The 14,084-nt window shown below is 42.6% G+C and overlaps 1 protein-coding gene across 8 annotated transcripts in view; it reads right to left on the bottom strand.

Moving 5' to 3' along the window:
* Positions 1–14,084, bottom strand: part of GALNT13 (polypeptide N-acetylgalactosaminyltransferase 13) — a 419,256-nt gene that overhangs the window by 198,404 nt on the left and 206,768 nt on the right. The window lies entirely within an intron of this gene.

Consider the following 14,084-nt stretch of genomic DNA (forward strand, 5'->3'; position numbering starts at 1 on the left):
TTGCCCTCAAAATACTGAAGATAATTATCAATATTTTAAAGCAGCAAATAAAACCCTGACATTGAACATCTGCATAGGGAAATAGAAAAGGGAATAAACTGAGATGTTTATTTCCTGTTGGATGGTATTTCTCATTTATGCTACATGTCTGCACTCACATGCATATATGTATGTGCATATGCATACATACCACAACATTTCAGCACTGTTGTCATCCCCACCACTTACTGATGGATGTATTATTAAACCTCAAAATTTGGCCAATGTCACTTTGAACTATGCCTAGTATCCATACTACTAAAAATTCAGGAGCGGCTTGTCCAGTGGGGTGGAACAACAGAAATAGCCCCCTGGTAGCAATGTCACTGCTGGTGGAGTCAATCCAACATTCCCATCAATGCATCTGTACAGCCCCACCTCACCCCTGCCCTTGCTGGTAAGCAACAGAAACTCTGCGGCCAGGAGGCTATCGCTGCAGCTCTGCCCAACCAAGTAAGCTGCTCCTGTAAAAATCTTAACAACAACATCAGGCGCTTAGCTTTTAATCCAAGCCAATGAGGTGGCTGCTTTACAAACAGAAAGCTCTCTATTTGAAGGTCCAAAATCTATTTATAAAGTTTCCATAGATTAAAACAATTCTAGAGAAATTTACAAGAATGAATTAATACCTAAACAAATTATTATTAAATTGTCCATACACAATAAAAATACAAATGCAACAAAACATTAAGATCAAAAGCAACAGAGAAAACAATCACATTGTAAACCAGCAACAAAACAATAATCAACAACATCATAATGGTTGGGTGACATGATGGAAGGATTGGACCATAAAAGACATATTTGCCTTCTGCTGAAGACAGCAGTTGACACATCAAGCAAGCATCCTTGGTAGGTATCCCATACAGACTGGGTGCAACTCACACTAAGGTCTCCTCTCCAGTATCCATCTGCCTAACTTCAGAAGGGATGGGGCAAGACTTAGAAAAGGGCCTCTGTTGATGGTCTTCATATTAGGACAGACTCCTGTGGGAGAAGGCAGACTTTCACTTAACTAGGTCATACGCCACTTAATATTGTAAGGAAGTAGCATCTCACTGGAGGGTATATGCAGCTGACAAAATAAAAAAGGAGACGCCCCTTGCAGAAACATGGAGGCTCTACAACCCTTCAAATCAACAGACCAGGCCTCTTTCTTGTGGAGCTGGTGCACACATCCAAGATACTAGACTGAGGCAAGAAGTCAGAAGCATGATCACCTCAACCATATAAAACAAAGAGGTGACTTAAGATAAAAAGGCAGGCTTAAATACAAGGTTAGCTTCCAACATATCTCTGTGAAAACTTCAATGAGCTGCCAGCACAAACAGCCCCCTTCCCAGTTCAAGCATCCTTCTGGGTGATGTAATGGCAATTAGGAAAGCCATTGTGACAAAACGGAAGTAGGGCAAAAGTAAACCCAAATACTGCAAGATACATCCTGATCAAGGCATAGAACACTAACTTTGGACTCTGTGGGTGAACTTAAGGAAACTGTGAGTGAGCATCTCTCTAAGTAAGTGAAAGGCAGGATTTACTTCTTCTCAGCTAGATCCCAGACTGAAGAGACTTTAGGTTTTTTTTTAAAAAAGCTCTGCAGAAGCCTTTGAAAACAGAGCCTCTCTCCTAACCCTCTATTTTCATAGCCTTGTTCTAGGTACAGTTACTTGCAATGATGCAACAGTATGACAGACATTGATTGATTGATTGATTGCATTTGTATACCGTCCCATAACCGAAGCTCTCTGGGTGGTTTACAACAATTAAAAACATTAAAAACAAATATACAAATTTAAAAACACAGTTTTAAAAAGCAATTTAAAAATACATGCTAAAATGCCTGGGAGAAGAGGAAAGTCTTGACCTGGCGCTGAAAAGATAACAGGGTTGATTCCAGGTGCACCTCATCAGGGAGATGATTCCATAATTTGGGGACCACCACTGAGAAGGCCCTATCCCTTGTTGCCAGACTCCCAGCTTCCCTCTGAGGAGGCACCCGGAGGAGGACCTTGGATGTTGAGCGTAGTGTACGGGTGGGTTCATGTCAGGAGAGGCGTTACAACAGGTATTGTGGTCCTAAGCCATGTAAGGCTTTATAGGTTAAAACCAGCACCTTGAATCGAGCTCAGAAACAACCAATGCAAGCGGGCCAGAATTGGTTTTATATGTTCGTCTGGTCCCTGTTACCAATCTGGCCGCTGCTTTTTGCACAAGCTGCAGTTTCTGAACCATCTTCAAAGGCAGCCCCATGTAGAGTGCATTGCAGTAATCTAGCTTGGAGGTTACCAGAGCATGGACAACTGAAGCTAGGTTATCCCTGTCCACATAGGGGCGTAGCTAGGCCACCAACCAAAGTTGGTAGAAGGCACTCCGTGCCACCGAGGCTACCTGAACCTCAAGTAACAGGGATAGTTCTAGGAGAACTCCTAAGCTACGAACCTGCTCCTTCAGGGGGAGTGCAGCCCCATCCAGGACAGGTTGGACATCCGCCATCTGGTCAGAAGAACCACCCAGTAGCAGCATCTCAGTCTTGCCTGGATTGAGCCTCTGTTTATTAGCCCTCATCCAGTCCATTGTCGCAGCCAGGCACTGGTTCAGCACATTGACAGCCTCACCTGAAGAAGATGAAAAGGAGAAATAGAGCTGCGTGTCATCAGCATACTGATGGCTACGCACTCCAAAGCTCCGGATGACCGCACCCAACGGTTTCATGTAGATGTTGAACAGCATGGGGGACAGAACTGACCCCTGTGGAACCCCATACTGGAGAGTCCAGGGTGCCAAGCAATGTTCTCCAAGCACCACCTTCTGGAGCCGGCCCGCAAAGTAGGAGCGGAACCACCGCCATGCAGTCCCTCCCACTCCCAACTCAGCCAGTCTTCCCAGAAGGATACCATGGTCGATGGTATCAAAAGCCGCTGAAGATCAAGGAGAATCAACAGAGTCACACTCTCCTGTCTCTCTTCCGACAGAGGTCATCATACAGGGCAACCAAGGCTGTTTCCGTGCCAAAACCAGGCCTGAAACCCGACTGAAATGGATTCAGATATTCTCATCCAAGAGTGACCGGAGCTGGCCTGCCACAACTCGTTCAAGGACCTTTGGGGCTTTTAAGAGCTTGTCAAAGAGAAATAATATTTAAGTACTGGCTATTACATAAATTATTATATAAATTATTTAATAAACTAAGATGACAATTTTTTAAAAAAGTATATTCACGAACTTTTCTGGACAATAGAGATGATGAAACAGCTATTTGAGAGAACAAAAAAGCTTTACAAACCAGAAAAACAATGCCAAATTCCAGGATGACAATCATTGAACAGAAAACAAGCTATACAATACATTCCTGCCTGGAACACTTAAATTTTATAATAAATAGAAGCTGACAATATAATCAGAGCTGTTAAGATCCCAAGGATTTAAGCACCCTGATACTGCTAGCTATGTCTTTCCAAAATGTCTTTTCAATACTGTGTAGCACTAGCACCTAAAAATATGATGCTATTGTCTAGGAATTAAAAATGTTTTTTCCATGTTGATTTATAAGTAGAGGCATAAAGATACCCTTGTATTTTATATTACTTAAAATAGCAGCCTCATTTATTTTTCCTGTTAAAAAACAGGCCACATTAAAAGAAAAATGACTACAATTACAGTTTCCGTTTACAAACAAGCAAAAGAAAACCCTATTTTCATCTTCCTCAGGACATTACAATCCATTTTGATTGCAAGCAATATTCTAGTGATTGAAATGTTTTCTTTTGGAAATCATGCATTTGTCAAGTGTAGATTTATGAAAAACGCATGAAGTAAGTACAGCTGATTAAAGGTGATGAAAACACATCATCCAAGATCAATAACATGAAACCAGAGCGCACTACATACCTATTTACTATTGTTCCCTTTGGCTACGTACGAATTATGTGACCATAAACTTCCATTGTGATGTTATCCCTTTCAGGACAGTACTGATGTTTTCAGCAATGCAAGAGTAGATAATACATCACATGAATAGAAGCAAAGCAGTCAGAGAGACGAGAAACTCCAGTGACTACAGGCCTTTTAAGAGGCAACAGTTATCATTTAGGACAGAAACCAACTCGGTGGCTTAGGCAACTTTTTGGATTGTAACAGGGTAATTTAATGGTTACTATTTATTGCACTACATTAAGAAAGTTAACAGCAGCAATAAAAACGTATGGCCCCAAACTAAAAAGTTTGAAATATGCATTCTTGGGACACCTTTTGTCCTTTTCAACCACCAAATCTACTATTCATTCAGCAATGGGCTCAATGAACCTTACAAATATTGGCTATTTCACAACTGTTCATACAACTGTTCTTGTCTCATTCAGGGCTGTGGAGTCAGAGTCGTGGAGTCAGAGTCAGAGTTGGGAGCAATTTTGGGTGGAGTCGGAGTCGGTAGAAATGTACCGACTCTGACTCTGACTCCTTCATAAATGGCAAATGTATATTAACTAGTAATAACAAATTTATTGTAGTAAAATGGTAGCACAAGGCATTTCATCACCACCACGTGAATCCAGAGCTTGGAAAAGTTATTTTTTGAACTACAACTCCCACGAGCACAATCCCTGGGGCTGATGGGAGTTGTAGTTTTAAAAAGTAACTTTTCCAAGCTCTGGATTCACGTGGTGGTGATGAAATGCCTTGTGCTACCATTTTACTACAGTAAATTTGTTATTACTAGTTAATATACATTTGCCATTTATGAAGGAGTCGGAATCGGACAGTAGAAAAATAGCAGAGTCGGAGTCGAAGGTCTGGCGTACCGACTCCACAGCCCTGGTCTCATCTACCATGCAGTTGCACTGCAGACATAATGCTACCAATCCAGTGAGCATCCTATCTATCCTTCCTCCCCAATCTAGAACAATACATCTACACATGAGTGACATTATGGGGCAAAGCTTCAGTACTAGACTCTGAACTCAGCTGTGACCATGCAGGTTATGGTGAAACACAAGAAGCCATTTCTCTTTACTCACCCATCCTTGGGATTGGGGATAGAAGGATCTACCAGTTTCACTTCTCTCAGCTTCTCATTTTTCCAATCTTAAATTTAGTTCTCCCCATTTCTGAATCAATTTGTGGTTTTTTTTAAATCCTTTTGAAAATTCTTTAGTATTTTAATGCAAATTTCTCCTATTACAATTTTATATGTTATTTCTACTATAATATTCATATTAATGCACATTTTCCCCTAATATATGTACTTTTGTAAACATTGGTTGGAAAACTGCCTTGCAAATTTCAGGTAAGTGTGAATTTTGAAGGATGGCTGTGTTTTAGTTTTCATATTGTTTTGGAAAATGTGAATTCAATAGATCCAGCTTGAAAGGAGCTGAACAGCATTTCTCCCTCATCCCTACTTGGGATAAGTAATGAGCAGCCCTTAGCTTCTCTGCCCTATCTCTTATCTTTCCAAGTTCCCTAATCTCACTATCTTTCAACCCTTTTGTTTAAACTTCAGTCTTTTGCATTTGAGTCCCCCACCTCTATGCATTTAGGCTTCCACTATAAATCACCTAGCTCTGTAGCACCCACCACTGCTTCATATAAGGCAACTTCTCTGCTTCTCTTTATCTCTGCAACAGGAACTGCTTAAGCAACTTTAGTAGCATGTGTCACTTCGAACCAGGGGCGTAGCCTTTCCCATTTCTTGGGAGGGGGGTCAAACGTAAGAAAAGGTGGGTACAGGCCAGTCGTTACAGTGGTATCTCAGCAGTGTCGTCTTTGAAATTCACTTTTAGAGTGGTCACTAGATCTGCAAATGTACATGCATGTACATAGGGCAGTCTCTACCCAAGAGAATGGAAACAATTTTGACATTAAGATAGCACAGAAAAGCCCGTAGAGTAATATTTTAATCTTCCTGTCCATTCAATTGCAGGAATCTTGTTTCTCCTTCATTAAAAAGGGTGACTTAGCAATATGAAATTGACTAAATTATAGCATCATGGTGCCTTTATTTCGTAAAGGCATGGTTGTGGTCTCGGAGTCAGAGCAGAGTGCCAAAAGGTTGCTGTGCAATAACTCAGTTTCTGAGCAATGTACAGAGTTCAAAACAGGGGCAATCTTTTTCTTTTCACTTTAGACTCTTAACCAAGTATCCCATAAGTGAATGCAAGCACGTTTGGGCGCAATTCCTAACAACTGTGAAGTGTACCATGACAGCTCCCATAGCCATACCCCCAAGGAAAATCCAGAGTCATGCGATCAAGATTTTATATATCTTGATTTTCTAACACATTACTTAAAAACTCCACTTTAAAAACACAGACATTCAAAACAAACTACTAATAAAATCTCATGGTTTCATTTATGGGGCATGACTGCAATCCTGTGCAGTTACCTGGAAGAAAGCACCTTTGAATTAAGTGGTGCTTATTTCTGCTGTATAGGTTCAACTTGTAAAATACATTTGGCTTTAACAAGACAGCTGAAGTACAACCTGAGTGTAAGATGGAGGGATTCTCAGAATTAACAGTCCATCAGATCTTGTTGTCCCATCAGGCTTCTAGGGAGGCACCCCAAGGCATGGCACAGAGAGCAGGCAAACCTCTCCATCTTCCAGTTCCCAGCTCCTACTAGACTCAAAGACACAAGCCTCTCCTTGGCTCCAGGATGGGGAGGCCCACAGCCAGGTGAGTGGGGTGGGCCACCCTTGTTCCCAGGCAATACATCTGCTCTTGCACAGGTTCATAGACATGCTAATGAGGCACGTGACTGACCCAGCCAGAACTATTCACTAGACAAAAGAAACTGGTCTGTCCAGTTTAGCAGGTCTTTCTATTGCAGATTGTATGTCCTATAGGCACACAGTTGTATGCTGGGACTCACAGATATCATCCAAACCCACCCCCACAATCCTGTAACACTATACAGTCAGCCTTCTGGCCATTCAGTCACAGATCTTAAAGTCATTAAGCTCAGGAATATAAGAACTTAACTTCAAAACAATCTCAAGATGGCACATGACTCCAGTTAGACTAAAAAAGAATCCAAAATGGGTTGCAGACACTTAAATAAATATTTAATAGCCATGAAGTAAGATTAACACAATAACAAAGCACTTCTATACCCTTATGAGGAGCATGCCTGTTTAAAATTCCTGTTCCTGGAGTAAGCAGACCAGACATGTTTCCATCTTTTGATCTTCTTCAGCGGACAACTAAATAAAATCTATCAAAAATACATATGAATAATAATGGTAAATCCTAAAATCACAATATATGTGGTGGTAATTGCACTCACCCAAAGACTTTAATACAGAACTCAACTAGAACATTAATCAGGCTTGTTCAAATACAGGGTTCTATCAATCCTGCACAAAAAATACAAAACAATCTTAGATCAATCTGAATTTCAAAAGTTACAAAGAAATCTGTGGGACTATCAAGAAAACAAAGTTTATAGCAGGAGGAAGCATAAGCAGGAACATATACCTAGAAAATCTGTCTTCTTCAGTGATTCAGAGGGTAGAAGGACACTCCAGGGAAAGAAACAAGCAGGTATGCTCTCTATTTTGTTGTTAAAAACTCTGATCTTTTTCATATGGTCTTTTGTTAAGGAAAACCAAACTGTTTTGTATGTTTGTTTAGACTAAAAAGAATAACAAAAAAGATTGTTTCTTTGTTTATTGTAAAATCTGTTATTTAAAACTCAATAGAATTATACAATAGGCTCTGGCCAACAAAAGCGCAATTCATAATAAAAACAGTTGTTAAAACTGTTGTTGATTTTCATGGTGACTGTGACACACACACACACCAATGATTATTGTCCTTGTAAAATATGTTGACAGCTTTATTTATATTTAATAATATGGAGGCTCTTGCCTTAACCTAAGAACATAAGAAGAGCCTGCTGGATCAGGCCAGTGGCCCATCTAGTCCAGCATCCTGTTCTCACAGTGGCCAACCAGATGCCCATGGGTACAAGGCCAGCCCCAGATATGCCAGAGCCTCAGATAAGTCTGCCCCAGGCCATGGTGATCCCCTTCTGCTAATTGCAACAGGATTGCTGCCGCAGATCGCACGGCGAGAGCTTCGGAGCCCCCGCCACTCCCTTGCTTCAAACTACCTTTCTCGGCTGTTGTGCAGTTGTGAGTGCAGCGCTGCCCTTAACCAAGATGGCACCCGAGGTTTCCCTAAGGGGCTGAAGCCTCTGCCGCCATCTTGGCTCATGGCAGGCATGCGTGCATAGCATGGGTAGCCCACAAGCAGGACCTGAGTACCAAGCACTCTCCCTTCCTGCTGATTCCGGCAACTGGTTTTCAGAAGCATACTGCCCCCGACTATGGTGGCAGAGCATAGCCATCATGGCTAGTAGCCATTGATAGCCTTATCTTCCATGAATTTGTCTAATTCTCTTTTAAAGGCAGCCAAGTTGGTGGCCATCACACTTGTGGGAGCGACTTCCATAGCTTAACTATGTGCTGTGTGAAAAAGTACTTTCTTTTGTCTGTCCTGAATCTTCCAACAATCAGCTTCACTGAATATCCACAAGTTCTAGAGTTATGTGAGAATGAGAAAAACTTTTCTCTATCCACTTTCTCCATGCCATGCTTAATTTTATATACTTGTATCATGTCACCTCTGATTCTCCTTTATTCTAAACTAAAAAGCTCCAAATGCTTCAAACTCGCTCATCCCCTTGATCATTTTGGTTTCCCTTTTCTGAACCTTCTCCACTCTGAGGTGAGGAGACAGAGCTATACACAGTAGTCCAAATGTGGCCACACCATAGATTTATACAACAGCATTATGATATCAGCAGTTTTATTTTCAAAACCTTTCATAATGATCCCTAGCATTGAATTTGCTTTTTTCACAGCTGCTGCACACTGGGTCGACATCTTCATCGAGCTATCCATCATGACCCCAAGGTCTTATTCCTGGTCATTCACTGCCAGTTCAAACCCCATGAGAGTATATGTGAAATTAAGATTTTTTGTTTCAATATGCATAACTTTGCCACCCTGGGCTCCTACTGGGAGAAAGGGCAGGATATAAATCTAATAAATAAATAACCTTTACACTTCTTTACATTGGATTGCATTTGCCATTTTACCACCCATTCACTCAGTTTGGAAAAGTCCTTTCGCAGCTCTTCACAACCCCTTTTTAGCAACACTGAACAATTCAGTATTATCAGCAAGCTTGGCCACCTCACTGCTCACCCCTCACTATAGTTTGTAAACAAGTTAAAAAGCACAGATCTGAATACCAATCCTTGGGGGGCTCCACTTTCTACAGTCCTCCATTGGGAGAACTGACTGATTTTTCCTACTCTCTGCCTCCTGCTTCTTAGCCAGTTCCTGATCCACAAGAGGGCCTCTCCTCTTATTCCATGACGGCTAAGCTTACTCAGGAGTCTTTGGTGAAGTACCTTGTCAAACGTTTTTTGAAAGTCTAGATACACTATGCCCATTGGATCACCTCTATATACATGCTTGTTGACACTCTCTTACGTAGTTCACTCTTTTCTTTACAGCTTTGCAGTCTCGGGAACAAAAGTAGGGCCACCATTAGCCTGTCCCGGGCCCACAGTGCTGTACACCCAACACCCCCTCCTGGTGCAGGCGGCCCAGGGCTTAAATAGGGCCACCACACCTACCTCCCACATCTGTGTATACACCTACCATCACCCAAGATGGCAGTCGGGTGTCAACCCTTTTGTCGGAAGGCAGAGCTGGGGTCCCAATCCCGGGGAGCTGGATCCCGGAGAGTTGGGAGAAGAGTATTCGGATGGATGGCAGAGGGAAGGGGGAGGAACTTCCTCCCTTTGGAGCGAAGACGAAACAGAGGAACTGCCAGTGATAAGGTCGCTTAGCAACGGGGAGCCTGAGCCCTCCCTGGACTTTCTCACGCCTCCCCCTCTTTCAGGCTCAGAGCAAGAGGGGAAAGAGGGAGGGCTGCTCACAGCCGAAAAGCGTGGAGGCAGTTTACCATCAGCTCCTCCCCTATCCCCCATCCTGGAATCAGAAACTTCAGAAGAGGAGGGGGTGATGCTTCCCCCCTCACTGCGCACACACAGACAGCTGAAAAGACAGGAGAGAAGGGGGGAAGGCGGGCAGTACCTGAGGGGCAGTTAAGGAGGAGCGAAAGATTGCGCGCCCGTTTGGCCCCTTCTTAAAGAACAGGCGGGAAGAAGTCCCTTGCTCTGTCAACTTTCTCCCAATGCTGCAGGACCTGTATGCCTGTATTGCTTAATGAGAAAACGCAGTCTTTGTTTGGACATTACCCTAATAAAACACGAATTAACTACAGCCGTTGGTCTGGTTCCTGAGTCACATCCTGGGCCTGACAGCTTGACAGAGCCACCTAAATCACCCTCAACGCTCTCTTCACTTGACTGGGACAAGATGTCAAAGGGAGCAGCGGGGGGGACGAACCCCACTTCTGAGACGGAAGAAGTGGAACTCTTGAGGACTAAGGTAGCTGATTTGCAGACAGATGTTCAAGCCCTGCTAGCAGCAGTCAAGGCGCTGAAGACGGATAATCAAACCTTGAAGGCCACGATAGACCAGATGCGAACAGCCCCTCCAGCTGCCGTAGTAAAGGTTCCCATTGGATTGCCCCCAAAATACGCGGGACAAAGTGATCAGTTGGCAACCTTCGTGGCTCAATGTGAGTTATATCTGGATGTCAGGCACACGGAATTTCCAGACGATGGGGCTAAAGTAGCTTTCGTGATTAGCCTCCTGGAGGGAGAAGCTGCAAAATGGGTGACTCCGTATCTCGTGAGAAAGGATACTGTCTTAGGAAGGTACAGAGGATTTATACAGGAGATGACCGAGATGTTTCAAGACCCGCAAAGGGCTGAAACAGTAGCGCGGCAACTAGGCGCTCTGAAGCAAGCTAAAGGGACTGTTTCCGAGTACACGAACGCTTTTAAAATTCTGTCCCAGGAAACTGGTTACAATGATGCCGCCCTGATGTTTATGTACCGGAGTGGATTAAATGCTGAAATCCTGGATGAGTTGGCCAGGACCTCCCCCCCCCCCGCTGACCTACCAGGGCTCATCCGGCTATACCTACAGATAGATCACCGGATGGAAGGAAGGCGCCTGGAAAGGAAGCAGGAGGTCCCGAGATACTCAGCCTCGGCATCCCGCAACAAGACCCTTCCCACTGTAGGAATGGCAGGTAATGCAACTGAGGGACAGGGAGGGGCTAGGCCAAGACTGTCGGAAGAAGAAAAGGAAAGACGACGCCAGGAACATTTATGCTTTTATTGTTCAAAGCCGGGCCATGTGGCCAGAGACTGTGGACTGAAAGGGGGGAAAGCCGAGCCGTCAGGAAACTAGAACACCCAGTCCACGTGCAGGCCGGTGGACTGGGGGCAGCGTTGTATAAAGGCCCCCCAACGATCCAACCTCCCTCAAAGGGGGTGTTGGTCTTGCCTATTCGGATTACAACTTCCAGAGGAGTGGTGTTTAATTCCACTGCCTTAATTGACAGTGGAGCCTCCACAAATTTTATTGATGCAAAGTTAGTCAAGCATCATGGAATTTCCCGGTGGAAACTGGACGCTCCCCTAGCTGTGGAGACTATTGATGGGAGACCCCTGAAGTCAGGAGGGGTGACACAAGCCACGGAGGAAGTGAAACTTCAAATCCCTGGGCACGAAGAGTTCATTTTGCTATACGTGTCAGATCTCTCGAACTTTGAGGTGATTCTGGGAATGCCCTGGCTAGCAAAGCATGAACCCAAAATAAGTTGGAAGGAGGCGGTGGTGTGGTTCACCTCACAGTATTGCCAGGAGAACTGTCAACCTGAAGGAATCAAGAACACCTTAGCGGGGGCAGTGCAAGAGATCGAGCAAGTGACCCTGCCGCCAAAGTATGAAGAATTCAAAGATGTGTTTGATGAAAAAGAGGCAGAGACTTTACCCCCCCCACCGCCCTTACGACTGTGCGATTGACCTAGTGCCAGGAGCCAGCATCCCATCAGGGAGAATCTACAATCTCACAGAGAATGAGAGGGAGGCCCTGAAGGAATTCCTGGATAAAAACCTGAGGCGAGGATTCATACGCCCCTCACAATCCCCTGCTGGAGCGCCACTATTGTTTGTGAAAAAGAAGGGGGGGAACTCAGACCCTGTAACGACTATCGCGCATTGAACCAGATCACCATCCCCAACAGCTACCCGCTGCCCCTGATCTCAGAGTTGCTGGACCGACTGCGCTCTGCAAAAATCTTCACGAAGTTGGATTTGATTTTTTTTTTTTCAATAATTTTTATTCAGATTTTCATAAAACATACAAGACAAAATCATAAAACATTCAAAGACAAAAAACAAAATCAAAAATAGTTAAACAAAAAGAAAAAAACAAACAAAAAAAAAAACAAAAATAAAAAATAAAGAGTAAAATATTGACTTCCCATTTGTCAAAGATCAAATCAGTTATAAGTCTATAATATATAACAATCCTGTCTCTTAAGTCATATTATAAAATCACTTTCCTCCAGTAGTTATCTTACTTAATCATCAAATCTCATAAACATTACTTTATTCTTTCCACAAAAAGTCAAAGAGAGGTTTCAATTCTTTAAGAAATATATCTATCAATTTTTTTTTCCAGATAAGCATATCGATTAATCCATCTCATTACTAATTATGATAATCTTGTTGTCATAACCATAGTCAAAATAAACATTTCAATTAATCCATCACATCAGAATCTGTTAGGTTCAGTAATTTCAGTAGCCATTGTTCTATTATCCCTATTAGTTCCATTTTCCATCTTCCATCTTCAGTAGTCTTGTTAAGTCCAGTAATTTCAGTATCCAATCTTCCATTATCAGTATTCCATAATAATCTTGCTGTCAAAGCCATAGTCATATAGTAAGAGTCTGATGGGAATTACCTCTATCCCAAATATTTTCTTGCCATCCATTCTGAATAGGTTGCTGAAATACTGCTGTAAAATCATATCTCTGTTCTTTTTTTCAAAATACACTGGGTCATCTCTTGAAAGTTTTTCCATTGTCACATGGCTGCAGTTAATTCCATAGATTTTCTCTATATTGGGCTCCATCACATCATTCCAGTCCAGAAGATTATCCATGCCATTGATAACTTTATCTCTAGAATCTTCATTAATTTCTTCAGAGATAACATTGAGTTCCAAACAATAGATTTTATTTCTAAAGTCCATAGACTCCAAATCTTGTTCCTGTTCCACGTTTGTTCCAATCTCCGGGATCTCCTCTCTCACAGGGACCCCTGTTCCAGTCTCCAGGGTCTCCTCTCTCACAGGGACCCCTGTTCCAGTCTCCAGGGTCTCCTCTCTCACAAGGACCCCTATGTCTTTAATCTCCTGTGTCTCCAAACAATAAATTTTATTTCTAAAGTCCATAGACTCCAAATCTTTTTCCTGTTCCACGTTTGTTCCAATCTCCGGGGTCTCCTCTCTCACAGGGACCCCTTCCAGGGTCACCTCTCTCACAGGGACCCCTATATCTTTAATCTCCTGCTTCATTTTACTCAATTCAATTTTCAGCTCCTTACAACCCTGTCGCAGGTTTTGTTTCGTTATCTCAATCTCATCCATTATTTTCTGAAACATAGTTATTTCCAGCTTCTCAGCCACTTTCTTAATTGCCATTTTAAAAGAAAAATATAGGAAAACCACTTCTTATTTCAGCAACAATTGGGTTAATACTCCAAACTTGGTGACATCACAGTATAAACAGAGCAGACAGCCTTATCTCTCCATGCTTAAGTAAACAAAATGCAGTTCCCAGGATCGAAACAATTAATGGCGGTCGTCAGAAAACAGATTCGTCAAAATAAAATAGACCAAAAAGAGAGTAGTCTCAAACAATATAATATTCTTCAAAATAAAAATCTGGAATAGAAATCCCTCTTCTGTGTATATCTTTAGAATGCAAATCCAGGACAGCTTTTTGCAACAAAAACAGAGATAAGCTATTAATTAGTGAGTAGCAGAGAGAAGTTATGGCTCCCCAGTGAGATGTCAAAAACCGATCAATCTGGCAAATCTCTTT

This window comes from Rhineura floridana, chromosome 2 (genome assembly GCF_030035675.1).
Source record: "Rhineura floridana isolate rRhiFlo1 chromosome 2, rRhiFlo1.hap2, whole genome shotgun sequence".
Taxonomy (NCBI): domain Eukaryota; kingdom Metazoa; phylum Chordata; class Lepidosauria; order Squamata; family Rhineuridae; genus Rhineura; species Rhineura floridana.